Genomic DNA, 5329 nt, shown 5'->3' on the forward strand with positions numbered 1-5329 from the left:
GGAAGGTAACCAATGGTAGGGAGGTCAAATCCCTCATCATCAAGTGCCTTTTCCAGGTTTTCACTTTCAGATACGCCCTTTGTTTTTATTTCTTGTTCATCCAAAGGTGCCTCAGGGAGGTTTTCACCTAGGGAATCATATCTTTTTCTTTTATTATCTTTTTTGTGGCTAAGGGATTTGACCTGACTACCAAAGTATCCCTTTTCGTGTAGTTTAATACCCTCGATTCTACTACAATCTTCCATATTTTGCGCTGTTAGGAGAGCAATGAGAGCATTATCATCAACGCAGATATTTAAAGTGGGTTTGTCTTGTTGGCCCCAGTCAATGAGTTCAAGATGGACAAGATGTAGCTCATGTGAAGTGGGAGGGGTTACGGGGGTGATGGTATTGATGTAAGCGTCCAAGAAGATATCTTTCTCATATTCATAAGACATTTTGTAGAATTCCTCTTCGTCGGTGCTTTTGATATCTGAAGAAGGACTAGAAGGGGCACCAGTGATAGTGATCTTAGGCACCGGGGTGTACCCCAAGCCTTTGTTGTATCTGTAGGAGATAGGATTTATGGGTGTTTTTCTTCCTTTCTCCTCTGGTCCCAGGCTGTGTCCTTTGTAACCCATTTTTTCAACTATGGCAGATGCTTTTGGGTACATTTCTTTGGATATTTTTGTTGGATCTTCATCTTATTCTCGGTACAGCCATGAAGAAATATCTGCTTCAAGGCTCTCGTTATCAAGTGGGCCCAATTGTTGGAAGGTGGTGTTTTGGCATTGCATGATTGGTTTTAGGTCCTTTTTTATCTCTTTTGGTTTGCCAAATGACTTAGGAGAGAGAGGGAGATTTCCTATCAATAAGGCGTCCTCCAATTTGTATTCTCCACAGCCATTGTCCAAGAACTTGATTTGATTATCTGGTTGGGATGATGTGGAGGCAACATTTGATGTGTCAGATGGAGGCATTGGCGAGGATCTATTTAGTGGGCAATGATACAGATGTTTCCCCTCTAATAGTTTGCAATATTGAAAAGGTTGGGGATCACCTTTGATAGTGATCTTTCTTTCGTTATAGGGGAATTTGATGCATTGGTGATAGGTGGAGGGTATGGCCTGCAAGGAATGAATCCATGGCCTCCCGGGGAGAATGTTGTAGGGGAGGTCAAGATCTAGTACTTGGCAAAGAGTTTCAATTGTAATGGGGCCCACTTGAAGAGGTAAGGTGACCACGCCCTTTGAAATACTTTCTGCATCATCATATGCCTTTATTGTGATCCTTCCTGATGTGTTTATCAGGTCCTCAGAAAGTCCCAATTGTTTAATTAATTTGTATGTACACAGATTAAGCCCGGATCCACTGTCTATCAGGATATGTTTGACCTTGTGCTTGTGGATAAGAGCTTCGATGTGTAAAGGTTTGTTATGGTCTTCATCTGTGGGAGCATCTTTGGAGTTAAATACAATGTGTTGTTAGGCAGCAAGGTTTCCAATGAGGGCTTAGAATTGGGTGGCGTTGATGTTATCTAGAACACGTGATTGGAGAAGGGCTTGTTCCAAAATTTCTTTATGGACTGGGGAGGTCTTGAGAAGTTCCAAAATGGAGATCTGCGCAGGTGTCTTCCCAAGTTGATCAAGGAGGTCATATCGGCGGGTAGAAGGCATGGGTGGGGGGTTTGGTGGGGGAGGGACTCCTTGGATGGTGACTCTTCCTCGGCGTGTAGTTGCATTGCAGTCATTCTGGAAATGGGATGTGGAAGGCGTGGCACCTTGAATGACTATCCTAGCAAGATTTGGTCTGCTTTGGGAAGGAGGATTAACTCCTTGGATGGTTATGACATTGACATTATTGTCTGCAGGTTCAATGCGACCTACCAAAAAATCAAAACCGGTTACGTGATAAGCGTAGTCATAACCCATTGCATTAGATGATGAGCCTTTTCCTTTATCATACTTCAAGAAGGGTTCTTGGTACATTTTGAGTTTGTCATTGTTATTACCAGGTTTTGTATTTGCTATCTCAATCTCACCTCTATCAATGAGATCTTGTATGTAGATCTTCAGTTTCATACACTTTTGTGTATCATGTCCCTTGATACGATGGTATTCACAATACTCATTTTCATTATACCATCTTGGTTTAGGTTGATTGGGGTCAAACAAGCGAGTGATTGGAAAAACCACTATACCTGCTTGGACAAGTTTTTGAAACACCACTTCAATAGGCTCAGCCAGAGGAGTGAAATCTCTTGGAGTCCTATTATTCGATCGGGGTGGTCGTTCCTGAATTGAGACATTGTTGTGAGGTTTTTGGGATTGATTTTGGTTGTTGAATTGATGATTGTTGGTGGTGGATTTTGGGGGAGCGGCCACATTTTGGACCCGCTTTGCATCAGTTATACCATCATTGACCACATTTTTATTTTTGGACCAGAATTTTGGCTTGTCCTTATAATAAGAGGAAGAACTTTGTGTTGATTTCTGGTAATGTTTCAAGGTTCCTTCCTCCAACAAGACATGTTCAAGGGCGAGGCCCTTATCTGTCAATTTTTGGAAGGATTTGATACATTGAGATATTAAAGGTCTTGAAAGTTCAGGCACCAAGTTCTTTTGGAATAGCTCAATTTGATGTTGTTCTAGCATGTCCCACTGGAATTTCTTGATAAGATGTTGCCATCTTTGTAGGAAATTGGTGAAGGTTTCTCCGGGCCTTTGTTTTGTATTACATAAGTCCATCATAGAAACATCATTACCCATGTTGTATGCATAGTGGGCCACAAATTTTTCTGCCAAGTCTAGAAAAGAGACAATGGAACCTCATGGTAAAGATGAGAACCATGCCAAGGCGTCTCCCGTGAGACTCTTGGGAAAGAGTCTGCAAAGATAAAGGTCACTATAGGAGACTTCCTGGCATAAGATGTGGAATTCTCAAACATGATTGCGGGGGTCTCCTTTGCCTTCATACTTGGTGAATTTAGGGATCTCAAATAGGGATCTCAAATCCCGGGGGATATGGTGCAACTAATATAAACGGGTTGTAAGGACAAGGGCAAAACTCTTCAAATGAGTAAGTTTTCCTTTTATTAGTCCTTTGTTTCATGTCCTTGATGATATTCTTCATGTCTTGAATTTACTTGATGGGGTCTTGTTGTGGGCTTTGATAATGATGAAGTGTATTTGCCCCAAGAATTGGATGGACCAAAGAAGGTGCACCGCCACCAATATATTGATATGATGAGGAGGTGGGAATGTGGGATGTGATGAACAATGTCGTTGGAGTTTGAGTGACAGTTGGTTGAGGTCCACCAACTGTTGTGACGGGATTGAATACGACCCAGATAAAATTTGTGACATTGTTGGGAGGAAGGGAAGTTTGTGGAATAGAAATTTGTGGTTGAATAGAAGGAGGTGGTATAGAAGTTTGTTGGAGAATGGATGAGATCGGATTTGATAGTGGTATGGATGGTAAGGAGGAAGAAGGTGGGATGGAGACCATGGTGGGAGGTACCGTGGGTGGCATTGATTGAGCCTGGATGATTGATGGGGCTGCAATTGATTGAGTTTGAATAGTAGGTGCAGCACTTTGTGTGGGAGCGAGGTCTCCTTGTGGTTGTTGGGTGAGAGTGGATCTATAAAATTCAGGCGGAAGTTGAGCTCCATGTTCAAGGAGAGTTTTCAGAAGTGCAGTAGGGTTGTGTTTAATAAATTTTTCCATCATCTCTTGGTTATAAGAATCCACTAGGAAAGTTTGCACTTCCGGACAAAGTTCATCTTGGTTAACTATGTCAAGATTTTGACTTTGATCTTGGTCGCTAGGTTGTCCAATTTGTGTATGATCTTGTGTGAGATCTCCATATAGGACACCAATGTCTGGCATGTCATATTGTTGTTCAGCCATCTTTTTCTTTTGGGATCGAGTTGCAACCATACACGATATTTGTGATGAAAAGACTTAAGAAAAAATGTGATGAAAGGACTTAAAAAATTTGTGATGAAAGGATTTAAGAAATTTGTGATGAAAGGATTTAAGAAATTTGAGGATGATTGATGAAGAAGGTATGGTAGTGATGGTTTAGAAGAAACTTGATAACTAGGTTGTCTTTGGTATGAACATGAAGGATCGATTCGAATGGCAAGTTGTATGAAGGGATATGACCACCCTGATTTGGATGATAGTTGGTGTTTCAAAGGACAAACTTGAATGTTGATGGACTCTTAGCTTCTCTCTTAGGCTTATGAAAAATGGGACGGACAGATTTTTGACGCAATTTTGGACTTTGTGTGGGTAATGACTTGGACAATTGTTTGTGTCTTGACAAATATTTTTGCAAAGTGTTTGGGGATAGTGATGTGTTTTTAGTCTACTCTTGGCAAGTATGTATCAAACAAAGCAAACACAATGATCAAATGCATATTATATCAAAGACACTCATGCTCATATACAACATTCTTAAGGCTGGCAAGGACAATAGTCATTGAATCCCAATTGGTTTCCCATCTACGTTTACCCAGAGCAGACACTTAGATGCTTGACCCCACTGGCTCCCCTCCATGACACTCACTTCTCGGGGCAGCCAAGCATCAATTCCCATGAAAACTCCTCATGGCAAACTTTGTGTCTCTACTAAGAGCCGTAAGAATATGGGCCGCTTCAGAGGTCCGACCTCCTACACCAATGACTAGAAGATTTTTGGCCACTATGAACAAGGTGTTTAATAAGTCTTCCCGTTAGGAGCTACCCTTCGAAGTTGTGCAAGTGCAATTGAGGCCTATAGCCCAACAAAGCACCAAGAACTTAGTATTCATGCAAGCATGATTGAGATCTCTAGGATCCTACTAAGCACCCAATGTGAGAGTGAACTCTCATATAGCCCCAACCATTAACCCTTTCATAGTCAATGGCCTATTTATTATAGTGAGTTGGGAACCCTAGGTCTAGGTGTACTCACTTGGGTCGTTCCCCTCTTACCTTCTCAAAGAGCAAGTTGGGAGGGCAGGCCTGCTAGAGGTAAACACACAATTAAACAAGAAAAGGTTGGAGGGTCTGGATTTCTGATCGTCTAGTAAGACGAGAGCATACTTTCCTACCTTTACGCTTTTCTTAAAGACACATAAGACAATGGTTCATTCTATTTTAATTAATATCTAGGTGCCTAATTTAAATAAATGCACAATATTTGGTTGAATCGGCTAGGCAACCTGCAAAACCACTTGATTAGTAGTTTGAAAAATGGAGTTTTCAAAAAGCGTCCTGCAAAACAACTTGATTAGTAGTTTGGAAAAATAGAGTCTTCAACAAGCGTCCTGCAAAACAACTTGATTAGTAGTTTGGAAAAATA

The sequence above is a fragment of the Cryptomeria japonica genome, chromosome 3 (genome assembly GCF_030272615.1).
Source record: "Cryptomeria japonica chromosome 3, Sugi_1.0, whole genome shotgun sequence".
In the NCBI taxonomy this organism is placed as follows: domain Eukaryota; kingdom Viridiplantae; phylum Streptophyta; class Pinopsida; order Cupressales; family Cupressaceae; genus Cryptomeria; species Cryptomeria japonica.